The sequence below is a fragment of the Elephas maximus genome, chromosome 4 (genome assembly GCF_024166365.1).
Source record: "Elephas maximus indicus isolate mEleMax1 chromosome 4, mEleMax1 primary haplotype, whole genome shotgun sequence".
In the NCBI taxonomy this organism is placed as follows: domain Eukaryota; kingdom Metazoa; phylum Chordata; class Mammalia; order Proboscidea; family Elephantidae; genus Elephas; species Elephas maximus.
This window is the reverse complement of record NC_064822.1, coordinates 163,220,177-163,238,861: the sequence shown is the minus strand read 5'-3', so window position 1 is coordinate 163,238,861 and position 18,685 is coordinate 163,220,177. Positions and strand designations below refer to the sequence as shown.

At 37.3% G+C, this 18,685-nt stretch overlaps 1 long non-coding RNA gene across 22 annotated transcripts in view; it reads right to left on the bottom strand.

Annotated features, from left to right (window-relative positions):
* Positions 1–18,685, bottom strand: part of LOC126075907 (uncharacterized) — a 319,320-nt gene that overhangs the window by 224,631 nt on the left and 76,004 nt on the right. The window contains exon 1 of one of the 22 annotated variants that reach the window (XR_007517342.1): positions 4,944–18,680. The exons of 20 other annotated variants lie outside the window; for them this stretch is intronic. This is a non-coding gene — a long non-coding RNA (uncharacterized LOC126075907). Of the gene's footprint in view, positions 1–4,943; positions 18,681–18,685 lie in introns of those variants that run through there. One more of the 22 variants, XR_007517344.1, reaches the window with a different exon arrangement.

The window sequence follows — 18,685 nt, the reverse complement described above, 5'->3', positions numbered from 1 at the left end:
TTGTTTTTAACTGGACATATTTAAATCACTAGAGATAAAAACTTTCCCTACTCATTAAAAAAACTGTCAATACATGATAACCATATAAAATACCCAGAAGCTGCTGTTTCAGAACCCAGGCTCACGAGAAAGCACACATTGCTTTCTCTACCACCAACGGCACAATTTTTGTTTATCAGGAAAGTTTTTCTATATTGAATTTAGACACTTTTTAGTTTGAAGTTCATTTCTATATGGATTCTGAGATGCTACAAGGGCGTATTCTGTGGGGAAGGTAGTAATATTATTCTCTGCTCTGAAGCTTTCAGGCTCCTGTTCTGTCTCCCACTTGCAACATTTATTTTTCTCTTTCTCTTCTTTTTCAACTCAGTGCATCTAATCTGTAATCCTTTGAAACAACAGAGTACAAAGGACCAAGAGACTTAAAAACTGAGTCTGATATTTTGTCTACAATTTGATCAAATTGACACCCAGTTGGTATAAAAACCCACCGCTGTCCAGTCGATTCTCACTCATAGCAACCCCGTCAGGTTTCCAAGGCTGCAAATCTCAATGGTTTTGAACCGCCAACCTTCTAGTTAGCAGTCAATTGCTTTAACCACTGTGCCAGAGTGTCCTAATCATTCATTCGCTTGTTCAAAAATATCTATTATGAGACAGTCACTTTGGTCATGAGAATGTAAGATGAATTTTCATATACTCACTCCCGTGTCAAGAAACTTAAAATCATGCAAACAGCAACTTCAAATATAGACAAGATCTTACAATTATTGATTTTTTTCCTAACGTTATAAGAACTCATGTGTTTGCCTTTGATATAACCTAAAATTTTACTCATTTTGGAAATAAGCATTCATCTTTATAACCACAGTTTTAAAAAATCAAAACTAGGGAGTTACTAATGGAAGTATTGAGTTAGATCAAAAGTTGGCAAACTATGGCCAGTGGGTCAAATCCAGCCTGCCACCAGCTTGTGTCAATAGTTTTACTGAAACACAGTCCCGCTTATTCATTTATGTATTGTCTTTGGAGGCTTTCAAGCTACAAGAGAAGAGATGAGTAGTCACAACAGAGACCATATTACTCACAAAGCCTAAAATATTTACTGTCTGGCTTGGTACAAAAACAATTTGCCAAGCCCCAACAGATTAATAAAAATCAAAGGTGTGCTTACAAACTGTAATGTATTTATATTCCTACTGCTGTGTTCTTTTTGGGAATCTTTGTTTTTGAAGGATATTCTAAGAGTGATCCCTTAAGGCACGTGTGTTTGTTTCCTCTCTGATACTAGGAGGAACAAAAAGACAGTGTGGGTGAGCAGTATTGAAAAACATAGACAGAAGGGATATAAATTAGAAAATGAGTGATTTTACAAACAGTGTTTTTAAACCTGAACGTGGCCACTCTGTTCATATCCGTGTTGGCCAAAGGCTGAAGTTTTGGCTAGTGTAGTAGAAAAAAAAAAAAAAAGAGTGGGAAGAAAAGCCTGAATTGAATGATTTGGATAATAATGGGGCTTGTTTAACCAGCCTTGGAAATGTTTATAATATTGTAAGCACTGACCCAATTCCTGAATGTCCAACTTTAAAAGAACCTGGCAAAAAAGAAAAAATTGCTTAAGCTAAATTTTTGCAAGATTTGCACGGATGGAGCTACACAGCCTCCTGCCAAAGATGCTCCAGTTTAATTCTGCTTAGCTAGTTGGCTGGGCTTGTTTGGCATTTCATTAACAAAAAATTAACTTCACTCTTCTTACTGAGAAAACAGCATACGTAGTATTTTTGGGGACAAAAAAACTCAGTGTGCTACTTCTTGGTATGAAAAAATGTATATCTGAAATGTAGATAAATAAGGCTTTAAAACCCTTCCTTGGCATGTACGCTAGCCACCCTGAGAAATCCACATTTTAGGCATGTGATGAATAAATGTGACATGAAATATACCTTTAAATGTTCAAAAATTACAGAGAAACTATGCCATAGACTAGTAAGAGGGCTGATCTGAAAACTAAGGAAGTAGATTCTTGCAACATTTCTAAGCTAATTGATGCTCTGTGCAACCCAATAACAATCTTTTTTAATTTCAGCTTCTTTTGGGGATAAAATGTAGGTATTAGTAAAGTGTTAATGTCAGAGAAGAAGGTAAAATGAACATACTCATAGATTTGGGACTCAGTTACTATTCCTCAGAAGTAATTGAAAGGTAAAATTAAGTTAAAAGTTTATATGTGTATATATATATATATGTATATATATATGTGTATATATATATAAGCATCCTTAAATGAACACTCATAATAATCAGCAGCGGAACAGGCAATGATTTTTACAGTTCTGAACCAAATTCTTATCTAAAGAGGTCTTTATTTAGTTGAAGGAATTACATTGCTAACAGCTGTCAATGGACTGTATAACTCACAGAAGATCTTTTCTCTTTACATTATTGTCAAGGAAAGTTTTGTCTGGGAGGCCCAGAAGATGCTAAGCTGTAGATGAGATCATCTATCTATCATCTATCTAATCTATCTAATCTAATCTATCTATCTAGCTAGCTAGCTATCATCTATCAATCTATCTATCAATCAATCATCTTTCTATCTATTTTTCTACCTACCTATTGTCTTGTCTACCTATCTATTAATTCATTATTCATTCACATGTGCTGAGTACCTACTCTATACTGGGTGCTGCACTACATGCTACAAATTCAAAGACCATTCTGTGGCTTTAATTAGGCAGCAATGAATAGGAGAGCCCAACTGATACACAAAATAGAAAACTGCATAGTTAATGCGATGACTGGATTATGCACAGGGTCCTATGAGAAGGCTAAGTGGGATGAGGTGACCAGACACATAAAGGAAAGGTGCTTGAGGAGGAGACACATTTGTGTTGAGTAAAGGAGGACTAGGAGTGGGCCAGAGAACAGGTGTGAGAAGCAACTCAGAGGCAACAGAAAAAGCAAAGTTAAACAAGTGGGAAATGATATGGCTTATACGTCAAATTTCAACTTGTTGTGTATTGCTGGAGAGCAAAAGTTAGGATAGGAAATTGTGGGAGACAAGACTAGATAGAGACAGGAAGTAGCAGGATTTGAGGCCAGAAGTTAGACTGGGCCACTGTGGACATCATTCATCACGGTGAAAAAAAAAAAAAAAAAAAACACTGAAGGGTTTTGAACTTGAAATCAGCAGGCCTAGGTTGAGTTGTAGGTAAGGTTGATTTGAGGATGCCAAGACTCTCAGAAAAAAGGCCATTAAAAGTGCACGATGTCTAAGCAAAAGATGAACCACTGGAAGTGGCAGCAGTCATGAACTACAACAGTGGCAGTGACGATGAGTGTTAGAGATAGACTCCATAAATATTTAAGAGGGGAAATTAAAAGGTGCTGGCAATGCATTTGATATGGAGAAAAACAAAGGTGGGAAAAGAGGAGCCAAAACTAACTGCTGGGTTTCTCAATTGGGTGATTGAGTGGTTAGCAGTATCACAAAACAAGATAGAGAGCACAGAATGAGGAAGAACCAAGTGAAGGGAAACATTCATGAACTTAGTTAGCAAATAGTGATTTTGAAGGTATCTGGTGAACGTGGCAGTTGGATATTTGAATCTGAATTGTAGGAAAGGGATTGGAGCTACATATGAAATATATGAGTAAGGCAAATCATGAGAGTAGAAGAAAGTACTGGAAGAGTCGGGGAGGAGGAAGAAGAGAAGTCCATGAAAGTGACATAGAAGCAACCATTAGGGAACTACATGGAAGGTATGGTGCCATGGAAGCTAGGGGAGCAGGAAATATTCAGAAGGAGGGAGCAATCAATAGGGTCAAATGTGCAGAGAGATCCAGGAAGGAAGTGAAAGACCCACTGGACTTTGTGATTTAGGAACCATTAGTTCAGTTGCAAAGTGAGAGCAAACGCCAGATGCTGGAAATTACATAGTGGAGACAGGAAATGCCAAAAGTACACCTACATCAAATTTTTAAGAGGTTTCAATGAGGTGGGGGGACAAAGGTCAGAGTGAAGGTAGAGAGGGACCAGGACAAGGGAGGGGACCTTATCGGACAAGAGAAATGTGGGGATACATTTGAATCCATGACCATTTCTTCTTGAAGGCCCACCCAGATCCCCGCAAACTTAACTGCAGCTCCATCAATGGCTGTTCCACACACTTCCCTTCCCCTTGCTGTTCTCCCACCACATTCACATTCTGAGAAACTTTCTGGGCAATTCACCCTGGTTATAGGATGGTGGGCCGTTTAGCAAGTAAAAAAATGGGACAAGATGGAGTCAGGTTCATTATTTTCTTCATAAATTGCCTAAGAAAAGCAGGTAATTTTTTTTCTTAAGGTGATTTTTTTTTCTTATATAATTACTATCTTTTAAAAATCTTTTAAAGTATGAGTGTTTCATACTTTATTTTATAATAATGCCTAGGTGATAGATGTACAGACACACCATGAGACATTAAATATGAGACCTGATTTACTACTGAATGGCAATTATATTTAGAGGTAGTTTTCTACTGTTTAGAATCTTCTACACTGGGAAAGAATAGGGCAACACAACTAAAGTGGGTCATCTGGATATGAATAGCTTTTAATTTTTTCCTGGCTTGGTCACTAACTAGCTGTGTGACCTTAAACAAGTCCCTTCTCCAAGTTCAGTCTTCATTATGACTATAAAATGAGGTGGTTCCCCTGGATGGTTTTCTCTTACCAAATTTCCAGCTGAGAGAAAACTCTTACAGATACTTCAGTTATACTTTCCAACAATTAGGAAATTCAATCAAAATATCTATTTGCAGATACTGAAACAAAAACTGAGCAGTTCCAAAGCAATAAAATTATGTCATATATCTTGGGAGAGAAACATTTAATAATAATAATTAGAAAAGAGGCAAATAGCCTTTTCTTTTGCAAATGAAAAGCTCATTTTGACTCACGCAATATTTTTCTTCCCCTTCAAAGTCCAAGTCCAAGTGTTTGGTGACAAATCAAAGTAGCATTGTTCCAGCCACAGTCCACATGCCAGTGTCTCCAAAAGCAAAGTCAGAATGACAATATTAGGAGACAAATGATTCATTTCTATTTCCGCTCTATTAACTAGAAGGACACCACCGCAGTCAAGATTCAAGCTGAGGTTCAGTAATACAAAGTCTGTGGATTTGGTTACCACACAGACAGCAGTTTCTCTGGGTAGTGTCTCCCTAGATAATGCTGAATGAGATGACCTCAAAAAATTGTGGTATGTGTGGGCTAGGAAATTAAAAAGTGCTTCTAGCTTTAAAACCCTTTCAAGACCTAATTATTTTCTGCTTTGAGTTTTTTGTTGATACCATGTGTTTTCATTAATGGAAGCATGATGAGTCATTGAGTGTTGTTGAATTTTTTGTAGATAGCATGGTTTGTTTTTTTTGCCCCCTCCAGCAATCCCACCCTCCAAGTCCTGAGGGACAAACTGTATCCCACTAATTCTACGCCAGACACCCACTAGAGTCCAGAGGGATATACAGTGTTCCAAAGAAAATTTTTCAAAGTTTCTCTTTCTCCTACAAAAATGCACACACCTCATAATTTGCTGCACACTCTTTTTTTGGTTTCCAACAGTCATAAAGGCCCCTGCTTTGTGGCGGCATGTAGTCAGTGGGGAAACCAGCTTCCCAATCCACCTGAGAGGTGGAAAAAGCAGCTGGGCAATCATATATCCCAACAGTTATGAAAGTGTTATATAAATTTAACTAACACTTACTTTGTGATTATGAAGATGAAATGGAATCATCAGAATACAAAGAAATAACCTATGTTTTTCCTCTTCATCCCAGAAACAGAATAGAAACATGCAACAAATACTTTTGGTCCTCTTTCTACAATTTTCTGGGGTCCTCTAAAGCCTCACTTAGCCTTGTTCTATGTGCAACTTCTCCATCAGAGAAAGAAAACATTCGAACAATTTTCAGTTTCTTTTTATCCTTTACTGTTTACCTCCTATAGTGCTGGGTTTTGTTGGTGCTGTTGTTTCGTCTTGTTTTGTTTAATTATTTCCCTCACGACTGGTAATTTTACCCCTTTTTTACATCCCACTTACAGTCACAGTCTAGGATCTGATGATCTTTCACCTGGATTATTACGGCCTATTGGATCTTGTCTTTTGATTTCTGAAAATTAAGACTCTTTATCCACCTTCAAACTCCTAAAATCAACCGCTGTCAAGTTGACTCCAAGTAAATCAAGTTGACACCCCACGTGTGTCAGAGTAGAACAATGCTCCATAGGGTTTTCAATGCCTAATTTTTCAGAAGTAGATTGCCAGGGCTTTCTTCTGAGGTGCCTCTGGGTAGACTCAAACCTCCCACTTTTTGGTTAGTAGTCAAGCTTGTTAACAGTTTGCACCCCAGGGACTCCTTAAACTCCTAGTCTTCATAAATAAGCCAAATCAATACACACGCGAGTTACTAAGGTTGCTTCTTTTTTCTATTTTTCCATGGGCCTCATCACCTTTACTTTTTCCTTAGGAAGGACCCCCTTTAGGCTTTCATGCTGATGCTTAGTATTTCAGGCTCTTCTTGTTTCACAGTCCAGATGGGCACTTCATCATGCCCTGTATGCTTTGCCTCTTAGACCTCTCTAGTCTTCCACATTCTTCTCAGGCAAGTTATCTCAATGCTCACGTCATCCAATCATTCCTTTTCCACTCCTAAGCCTTTTCTCAAAGTGGGCCCTATGTTTGTAATGATGTCTTTAACTCACCCAGTCCTTTCCCTTCCTTCCTTTGGCACTGCCTGGCTCTAGCCTCCTGTGAGAAGTCTTCTTTAATGACAGGATCTGGAAAGCAAACGCTTCTGGTAGCAATTTCAAGCATGCTCCCTTCTTTACTCCATTTTTAATACCTAAAATCATTCTATGATTTGCATATTTCATGTCTTCATGACCTCAGTAGTATTTTCTCACTCCAAATTTCCTATATCTGTATCTGCTTTATTAGATTTTAAATTCCTCAAGTGCAGGAATTATATAGCTATCATTCAACCTCTTTGGATACTGTCCAATCATCATTTTAAAAATCATTTTAATGGTGACCATACAATAGAGGGTATTATGCAAATTTACCTGTTCTTCCATGAGTGCATAAACAAATAAATCATCTTAGAAACCAAATAGCTTGGGCTCTCTCAGCTCCCCAGTGGCCTTGAAAGCACTAAGCCTGTTTCTTACCTTGCTCTCTGTCCTGTGGAGCTAATCCAACCATGGACTTGCCTTTGAAGTCAACTGGAACATCATGCATGGGTGAGCTCCAGAGAGCACACAAAAGCAAGAAAAGAAAACTGACACGTTATTCTTAACCAAAGGGACTGTGCTATTTCCGTGTTTCTATACACCCTTGGGCATCCCACAGACTTCAAAAGCCTGCAGATGAAGTGGGAGAAGAAGCTGGAGTTAGCAGTGTCCTGTGAATGGGCAGCAGATAAAGCCACAAAGAATAAAAATTTTAAATTCCAGGAAAATCATTCTTTCACTTTTCCTTATCAAGAGTCATACAAACCACAAATACGAAAGTTTTCAAGGCTATAAAACTCCTCCCTGAGAATAACAAGCTCTTCTGGAAATGGTATCCACTCTTTCATCTAAGGTACAAAAATTACCTCATAGACTAGCATTCAATGCCATGGAACAGGCATTACCCAGAATCTTCAGTAAAAAGGATTTGTGCTCATCATGACGAGTGCACCATCACCATCTTCAAGAAGAAAAGCATAAAGCAGCTCTCACATCTTAAAGCCCTCCACAGCTATTTACAAAGCACACTCTCCAATAGCATCAGTCTGCAAAGCAGCAACACAGGTGAATACAAATGACAGCTGTAATACTGTTTCTCATAGCCAAGGGCTGACAGCTATGTGACTTCTTGGAAAGCAAAATGGCAATATGCATTAAAATGTATTATGTGTACCTTTTGACCTATGAGACAAAGAGAACCAACAAAAGGCCCACTACTTAACTGTGTGCATTTGGTGGATTTTCTCTACCTTCCCAAGCCTCAGTGCAGCCATTTGTAAAATATGTATCATAATAGTAGTTGCTTCATAGCCCCTGTGAGCACAATGTCTAGTACATGGGAAATGGTCAAGAAATGTGAAAAAGGCAGTTATTATAATCCTTATTTTGCAGAGGAAGAAACTGCATCTCAAAGATGTTGAGCCATTGGTCCAAGGTAATAACAGGCAGTGGCAGATCTGGGATTTGAACTAAATTTGCTTTGATTGCCAAGCCTACACCTTCATGCCACAAAGATTATTTCTTCACTTAGAGCCCCAAGTGAACAAGAAAAGGAGTTATCAGGTGAGACGGTCTTTCAAGTACACTTCCGATGATCACACAAGGATGTCTGCATACTAATAACCCTCTTCTCCAAGTGTACACTTGAATACTAGATTATTAAACTTTCAATCACCACGTGAGACCCTCAAATCACAGAGCACTGAAATTCAAATGTAAAATTGGCTGAAATCATGACAAATCAATGTAGCCTAGAAAAATGAACATGAACCTGAAGGGCAGAAAATCATTGATCACTGGCAAGATATGGATTCACCACAGGTGCAAGAGAAAAAAAAAAAGGCTTTGTGCTCCTGGACACAGTTATAGCACTAAAATTTTGATTTCGTATTTAAATACTCCAAGATGAAGCTTAAGAAAGTTGATCTGCCATTAGAAACATCAGAACGAAAATACTTTGGCTACTTCACTGGGGTAAGGACCTAGAGGACATTGAGAAAGTTATTCCAAAATCAGGTTGTTATGAATGAGCATGCTGGTGAGGTACCAAAGCAGTGCAGAATCTCCTAAAAGAATGAACAAGATGGAGTACCCGCTACAAAACATATTTACTTCCAGAGGTAAGGTACCAAAATCAAATTTGGAGATAACAGACATCATGATCTAGCATGCGAAAGTAAAACTGAGAATACTCTTTGCTGTCAAGTTGATTCCAACTCATAGCAACCCTATATGACAAAGTAGAACTGCCCCATAGGGTTTCCACCGAGTGGCTGGTGGATTCGAACTGCCAAGCTTTTGGTTAGCAGCTCAACACTTAACCACTGTGCCACCAGAGCGCCAAAGCTGAGAATACCAAAACTAAACCAAACCCACTGCCGTTGAGTCGATTCGAACTCACAGCAACCCTATAGGACAGAGTAGAGCTGCACTATAGAAATTCCAAGGAGCGCCTGGTGGATTCAAACTGCCAACCTCCTGGTTAGCAGCTGTAGCACTTAACCATTAGCCACCACGGTGTCCAAGCTGAGAATAGGTGGCTATAATTCCACAACATATTTCTCCCCCACCCCACCCCAAATATTTTCCTTCCTCTCTTCACAAATTTAACCGCATACCACATTCCCCAATGTATCATACTCAGGACTTCTTGATTTTTTTTGTCTTCAAACGCTGTGAGTCTAAAAGTGTATTTTTTTTAAGGTAGGTCAGAAATAATGCCTCTAACTCTTTAATCTTCATGTTCTAAATCACTCAGTGGGGGCTGGGGGGAAATCCCACTGAAGGAAAATTTCCCAACCATATTTTTTATGTTGCGTAGAGTTCAAAAGTGCCTTCGACAAAATGGCTATCAAAATGAAATACAGCTACAAAGGAGACAGTAACGAAAGGAGTTGTTTTTTGAGGGGGAGCACCAAAGGCATTAAGGAGAAGGTGTGTATTGTCTCTGTTGTCATTATCTGTTTAGACAGGTGGAGAGTGAACCCTGATTACAAAAGACAGTGAGCATCAAGGGCTGCTATCTCCTGGAGAGGATGCGGCTATCTATTCTTGAAGTGGGTCTCATTAAGCACCTGTCTGTCTGATTTTTTCATGATGTGTCGAGTATAAATCCATTCCTAAAGAGGACAGAATCCCTGGGTGGTGCAAACGGTAATGCACTTGGCTGTTAACCAAAAAGCTGAAGGTTCAAGCTCTCCCTCAAGGCACCCTGGAAGAAAGGCCAGGTAATCTAATTCTGAAAAATCTGCCAGTTTGACTGTGACATCCACGGGGTTGCCATGAGTCAGACTGGACTCGACAGCAACTGGTAAAATGGGATTCGGGTGGATTAGCCCTTTGCTACAGCCTCCCCAATAATAGGACATCTCTCCTGCTCTGCTTAGTTGCTGCTATACACTGTCCATAGGGGATGTCTGGCGGTAAGAGCAGGGTATGCATTTTTCTATCCAAGTCTTCCCTTCACTGAGTGAAGAAGGTAGAAATAGACAAGGCTCTTCTCTTTACGTCTACAAAATATATACGCCACAAGATAAAAGAGAATAATTAAGTCATTGCTGTTATCTTCCACACAGAGATCTAAAAGTAACTGAGGGCAAATACTTCGAGGCTTTTTAAGTAAAATTTTAAAAATGTTGGCTACTCTTTGGCCTCCCTGGAAAATGATAATCAGCATATGTATGAAGTTGTTGTTTGTCTTGAAAATCCTAAAATTTTATATTTGAGATAGAAAATAAGAACCGAACCAATCCCAAAGCTCTTTGTTTAAGGTTAGGTTTTATTTGGAATAGTGTTTTTATTTATATGGGTAAATGGCAAAATATTTGTGCCAGAGAAGGGAGCTATGGGCAGGGCCGTTACACATCCAGGGATGTTGTCAAAGACAGCTTTAAAAAGTTTTCCGTCACAGAGAATGTGTTAGCCTCTCTTCTGGAGACAGTGAGGAAGCTGAAGTATTTCAGAAGATAGACATATACACAACAGTTCAAAATATTTTTAAAACATTTCAATTTATATCTATGTCCAAATTTTGGAGGAATATCACGAGGACAATTAGGCCAGCAGTAAATTTCATATCGTCCTCCCCCAGTGTGCATGCACCTACACACACACACACACACACACACACACTTTATTTAAAGCCTTTAATAAATTAAGGTATTTGTAAGCTTTGGAGAGCCTAAGTAATTACTAACAGCTCCATGGAGTTAATGGAAAAAAAAAAAAAAAAAACCTCACAAAATGAAAACCTTGTATTTTTGTTGATGAATTCGATTGAAAAGTTTAAACTCCAAAATCCATTTTCAAAGACTAGCCATTCTAAGTATTCTCATTATTAACACAATAAATATTCTGAACCTAAAATGCTATATTTGATTTTTAATACTGATTTCTACCTGTGAGGAAATAGCTTCTCCCTCCACAGTACTAAAGTGTGATGGCTAAGAGTAATTTTATTATATTATCCAATTAGTTTTTGAAGGTTCTTTTTCTCTCTCCAATGGTACTATAGTTGTTGAGGGAAATAGTACATTTTCTTTTATAAAATCTTCCACAGTGCCTGCAGCAACACTGGTCAAACTAAGTCATTAAGAAAAAATTCCAGTCGGATAATTGAATGAATGAATGATTGAAAATCTTCCCAAATTTATGACAATAAGCATGATTTGGGGATCAAAGAGATACCATTGCAGTTAGAAAGAACATATAGTGTACCAACTTTTACCCAGCTTGGAATGGAAAACAAGAATTTCCCCAAACAAGTAGAAATTCTGAACCCTAAAAAATGTTTTGTTTTGTAGGGAAGAACCAGGAATTCTATGCCATATGTAGTGACATTTTTTATTTTATTTACCCAACAAAAAAATAAAATAATAATATCAAGAGATATTCGACTGAGGGAGGTCAAAACGTTGATGAATATTAGAGAGCCACTGAGTAACGTGGTGAACTGAACTGGACTGAATTAGCCAGATTAATGGGAAGTGAAGACAACAAAGCTCTAGATTCAAATCTGTCTAGTAGGTTGAAATCACTCAGTTTAAAAAGTAGATGGGAATCTTTAATATGCCAGGTGACACAGATAGTTCTATTCTTAAAGCATTTTTCCTACTTGTCTAACCTATTTCCCTGGTCTCAATATAAGTTCAATATCTGTTGGAAAACAATGTATGTCTCATATGTTTCCATATTAAGTATATGCTTCCTGTGTGACTAGCTTGCCACTTGAGAATTACACCATTTTTTAAATTAAATTTAAAAACTGCTAAAATGAAATTATTTTTGTAAATGTCACCAAATGGAATTTCTTTTAAAGACCAACAGCATCATCATACAACACGCCTAAAAATGGAATAGTATTATTCGTGCTTCACTTACAGCCTTTCACACAATTAAGTCCACAGCCAACCAACAAAGCAGAGGACACAAGGAAGTTATTTTTCATTTATTATTTTTGACCAAAATGAGTTACTAATTTAGCATATTAAAAGGTAAATTCTTTATGTTTGTCCTTCAAATTGACATGCAGTGTTCCCCTGAATTTATATGATACAAAATTGAGAGGGAGCCAATGGCTTTATTGTCACAGCGACAAAAACAACCTGTTAATTTGGAGGAAACAAAATAAAATCTTCCATTGATTCAACTGATTGGGACTGCATTGAGAAAACTGGCCGATTAGATATTTCACTTTCCAACGGCATGTGGTGCGTTCTTATGGCAAATCGCAGGGGCTAAATATTGTTCTCCGTTTGCTGCTCTCAATTGTGCACCCAGGTGGCAGCAAGATCTCAACAATTACACACTGTAGCTAACTGCCAAGGTTCATGCCTGAAATTAGCGTCAAAATGAAAGGACCAAAGAAGGTTAGGGTTAAAAGGGGAGCCAAGATCTTCCTCTGCATTTTATCGACATCAGCACAGCATGCCATAAGCATTTGGAGCACAGTTTCATTTTTGGAACTTTCATGGACTGCTCAACTGCTACTATTACTGTATAGAATGCAGAAACGGTCCTTGTTTCCTAAAAGCAGGACAGGTCCCAAAGCCTCCTGACCAAAGCTGTAGCCTTGCCCTATCTACTACCCGGTAGGAATCCCCCCAAAATCAGGCTGCTTCAGCAGGGTAAACCCATACAAATTAGGGGTGCACGCAGGCTACTATGTTCTCTGCAGTGCTAAAGGTGAAGCTTTTCCAGCTTGCTTGACTCAGAGAATTTAGTAAGTGCTACAGATTATATATATCATGTAATATTAATACCCAATTGACATAAGTCCTATATTCAGATCTACATATACAAGCCTGGGTTCTTACAGTCAGCAAAATAGTCCCACAGCACAGGTCAGCTAAAGCAGTTGCTTTAAGAAATATCCACCTGGATTTTCCTATGAAGGAAAACTTCTGCCTCAAGGTCTTAGTTTGTGAGCCCATAAAATACAGACATATATGTTTATTTGGAGATTTCGAGGTGGCACTTTTGAGTACAATGGAGCAAAAATATAAATGAAATTAGCCCTGAGAATTGCTTAAACTATTTGGCATTCACAGAAGAGTTTTACACTAGGAGGCTGAATGTTGAATTTGGCTTTTATTAAAAACAAACAAACAAACAAACAAACAAAATGCAACATGAGATATTAACTAATAAAACTTGATGTTGGTTAAGGGAATGGCTCTTTTTTTTGGGAGAGGTGATCAGCAACTTCATTGATACTGAAAAACGTCCCGGGGTATGGAAATAATACACAAACATAGCACAACTGCACTTTCTCTTTGAAAATACCAGAAACTTCAGTCTATGTCAAACGTACGATTATTCCAGGAAGAAGCAAAAATATATTTGGAAGTAAAGATTATTGTATATATCTACACACTCGTTTAATAGGATCTTTGAATCTAATATAAATATTTAAAGGTCTCTCTCTTTTTTTTTTTTTTAAAGGCCCTGGGTTATAAATTTAGGAATATTATTTTCCCTTTCTCTGTTAGCCTTCCTCTGGTTGTCAGTCTCTCCCTTCTCTCTCCTCCCTCCATCTTTCCAGCCTGGAACATGTGCCCACTGCACCCTCTATGCCAGGCACTGGGCTAGGCAGTGGCACTCTTACTTCCAAGCCTTCTATACCTGCTTTTACATTCTTCTCATTTCACAGCTGGTCCCTTGAACTCTTCTGTCACTGTTTCATTTGGCCCCATCCACAAACACTGCCCCAATGGCAGACACAGGAAAAGCATGAAATGGTACCTAACCTTGCAGAAGTCATGTGTCAAATGATCATGCGGGTAAAAGAATTTGAGGATTTCATTTCTGAGACACGCTTTATGGAGGCCAGGGGCTTTGACCCAGCCCTTGAGGAATGGAAGGCTTTGAGAAATCAGTGACAAATTCATCTCAGGTACAGGAATGATCAGTGAAAATACAAGACAAACTTTGTGTGTCAATGAGCAAATTAGCCTTCTGGGGTAGAAAATTCCTATTCAGAAATAGGCAATGGTGTAGTTGGGGAAAAAAAACTGATCCCAAATATGGAAACATCTAAAGAATGCCTGAAATTTTAAAAATTTATCCTCTTGGCCCTGGGGAATCCCTGGGTTCGGAGGGGAAGAGCATAATTAAAGTATCCAGTGCTTAAGAACTCAGTTGCTAACCAAAAGGTTGGCAGTTCGAATCCATTAGCCACTTCTTGGAAATCCTATGGGGGCAGTTTTACTTTGTCCTATCGGGTTGCTATGAGTCGGAATTGACTCAATGGCGACAGGTTTTTTTTGGTTTTATTCTAAGGGTGGATCCCTGGTGGCGCAGTAGTTAAGAGCTAAGGCTGCTAACCAAAAGATCGGCAATTCAAATCCACCAGCTGCTCCTTAGAAACCCTATAGGGGCAGTTCTACTCTGTCCTATAGGATGGTTATCAGCTGGAATCGTTTCAATGGCTTGGGTTTTTTGGTATTCTAAGGGCAGAGATTTTTTTTAAGGGCAGAGATTTTGCCTAGTACATCCACTGCTTTATTTTGAGCATCCTAAATAGGACTAGGACATCATAGGTGCTTGACAGTATTTGTGGAATGACTAGAAGAACAAATACAGTCTGAAGGGCCTGGGTGGTAAGTTATCTCATCCACTTACCAGCTCTGTGACCTTGAGGAAGTTATCCATAAGATAACTTCTTAAAGTACATTCTGACTGCTTTTCCAATACAGGCAGTTCCTGGGTTATAAATAAGATTCCTTCCCAAGTTTGTCTTTAAGTCAAATTTGTAGGTAAGTCCGAACAGGTACATACAATTCTTGTTTAGCGTCAGTCAAATGTTTGTCTTAGCATATACTTTGCCTGTCTATGCATACAAAACACTTAAGAAACACTTCCAAACTGCACAATGTTTTCATGAGTGTAACAAAGTAGTTCATGTATTCATTGTTATGAATCATTGTGTTTAACTAAAAATTTTAATACAATAGGTTTTATGGCAGTCTGTTCTTAAGTATGTACAAGTTATCCTTAAGTTGGCTGTTCATAACCAGGAGACTGCCTGTATATTCTTCTACAGTGGTATAAAAAAAAAAAAAAAAAATTTTTTTTTTATATATGCCTAGAATATATTTTAAGCCATTTAAAGAATACACAAGAGAAATACAAGTTCCAGAATGATATGGACTGTGTGTGATTACCTGATGATGTGTGAATAATTAGTCAGACTCCCATAATCTTCAAAATCAGACCAATAATATTAATACGGAATTAATGGTGAATATTAAATTAAGAGCCACTAACAGCACCTGGCACAATGGTTGACACTGAATACATGTTTGTTGATTGAATAAATTGAATGTTTTCTAAATCCATATGAGGGGATATTTTAAAAATAATTTATTTCCAGCAAATCAAATTCTTCTTCAATCTTTTCACAATGTCTGCAGTAAACTGTGTTAAAACCCCTAAGATTGTGATAAGTGACTATACACCGTACGTTCCTGACCACTCTGCACTAATTCTCTTTCTCTAAGGAAGCTCTAAGTCTTATGGTATTATCTCAGTCTTTGCATTTGGGCTGCGGACTCAGTTGTCACAAAATCTGAGAATTTATGAATCACAAGTACACTGTACTTAAATAATGTTAAGCAACATTAAGCACAGAAATGTAAGTCAAAGAGATATTATTAAGGGTGCAAAAAGGTGTTGTACGCTGTATGGTGTATTCTCGTAGGATCCAAACTCTAGCAACTTTAGAAGAACTAAGGGTCATTACGAGTCTATACAGGTCATTCCTTGATAAAGAGACTATAAACACCATTGAGAAAACTATAGTTTTCATATTTTAAAAATCTGAACAGATTTTGAATGCTTCAATTAATTACTCGTGAGTCTTGAGTATGTGATTTAGCTTTTCTAATGTAACTTTTATTTTCTTAACTCATCCTAGTATTATCTAAACAAAAACTATCCAATTGATGGCACTGGAAATTAAAATCTAGGGCTGGATCACAGAGTTGATCAACACAAAATGCCTGTAGATAAAATTCTATTCCGTACCCTTGCCAACATGCTAAAACTCAGGATGACACCTTCACTAGCCTTCTAAGAGGGCCCTTCCCTGACCAGCTTATTCTCTATAATAAATTTTCTAGATGGTGTCCACTGCAACTGACATTTTTCACTTAGCAAACTGTTTAGTCAAAAATAAACTATGACATCTGAAAGATTTTGCTGAACTGCGCAAGTAATGGGAAAATCCATATCCTAACATCAACCCCTTAAACAACATCTCGTGGCCAATTCAAATCTTTCAGCACCGCTTACACAATTTCTAAGGAAAGAAGTTTTGGGTTTTTTTTTTTCCTCTCTCCCCTCCCCTCCCCCAACTCAAATAAAAAAAAATAGATCAGACAAATAGCTTCAAAGGCAATGCAACTTTCTGGATGACGGATAAGAATAACAGCACACCAAAGAGACAAAAAATAAAATTATAGTAGGCAGAAGGAAATTAAGAGTAACCAGTTGTCCCGTAATGATGGTATTTGGAGAGGAATATTAATTACGAAAAGAAAGCCAACTTAGGAATTATAGCAAACATATCAGGGGAAGAGAATAATTTAACCAGATTTAAGGGGGGTGTATTTTACTTTTATAGAAAATTGCACCTTCATGGTATGCTAATTAAGCAATAATATTACATTCTAACTTCAAATATCCACTATAATCAAGTTGAATTGTATAAAAAATCTTCCCATTAGAGTTTAGAACAAAGCAAGTTAGAAGCTATTGGCTTTGTGTAACTTGCACAGAAAAACTGATACAAGGATTTCATTTTGACTTACGTGAAAATTGATCTGATATGTCACAACTCCAGTTCCCAAAGGATCTGATTCTTTAAAAGCTATGTTATTAACTTTACGCGTGTATCTCCTGAAAGAACTGAGGTGCAAAGATGTTCCTGCTAACATTAGCTGCAATCATAGTAAGTTTATATATCAGCACTCCCCTATTCAGTAAAGACAGCTACAACAACTGCATATTTTCATACAGAGTTTTTATTCCTTAGTCCAAATTTAACTTAAAAAAAATACGTGACACCTGGACAGCAAAGTAAAATCAATTTTACGATAGCACATAGTACTTACTCCTTCTGTCTTGTCATTTTTCTCTGACTTGTATGGCTTTTTCATTCTTCTTCTTTAAACTACAAACCATCATATCTAATATTCCCCCCTTTAACAAACACCTAATTTTTGTAAGGCTGTACCGCATTAGACTAGGAGCAATCTGGAAATACTCAGCTTTATCTCAAGAGCTCGGTGTAATTGCTTCAGCTGAGATAAACGCATGGAGACTTTTCTGAAATAACTTTTACATAAGGATAAAATGCTTTTAGGTGAGAAACAATTACAAGCCAACATTATTATCGCCAGAAAATTGTAAGCTAGAATGAGCAATAAAAACATTCTATTTGGAAGGAGGTATTACAGAATAGCTATTAAAATATTTTACTCAATTCTTATTACACCTTAAAATGAAAGTCATCACAATGTCATTACAGGCCTTTTCTCTAGACTCTTCAGAGACTGAATTTAATCATTTCAGGAAACTGAGCACTATCCCACATTCACTTAAATTCTTTGAAATAATAGCAAAGCAAAATACGATGTGAAATGTATAAGACAATTTATATTAAAATATATTTATATAAACGTATAGATACATACCAGGGAGCATTTGTTTTCCAATACCTAGAATTAAACATTTCTTGTGAAATTAACCACCCATATAAAGCATTACCTTCAGGACCTGAAGTAGGAAACCCAAGTAAAGGAGCCACAAGTTGCGCTTATTAAAACACTAAAGTATTACTTAAAAATATATATACCTTTCAAAATCAATTTTTTAGGAAATTACTTCCAGTCAAAATTATTATTATAAAACAGAGCGTAGACCTTCTGACTCCTTCACAACTAAAGACAGCTAAACATTAATTGAATAAGTACAGTTTCAATAATAAAGGCATCGCTATACGTTTTTTCAGAAAACTAATTTTCTGTGAAGATTTGTAGAATTTTTAAGCCGAAAGAGACCTTAAACATCACCTAATCCCAGTTCCTAATTAGTACTGGGACTAAAATCTTTGTTAAATAAATACCATTTTTACTGATACCCCCAAATATTTTTCTCTTAAAAACCAAAAGCTGCTTATTTCCAAGGCTGAAAGGACAAAGTACCAGGGTTGAATTTGTTAACCAACACTAGCCCAGCTTTAGAAAATGACTAACAGCAATATAATGCTCTAAATTATTCTCTTCTTTAAATCTTTTACGTTAAAAAAAATAGTTTAAATTTTAAAGTTACATTTAGAAAGTACTAATGCTTTTGGCAAAAAACACATGAAATCATTTGAAAATTGAACTTTAAAAATGTTTAATTTTTA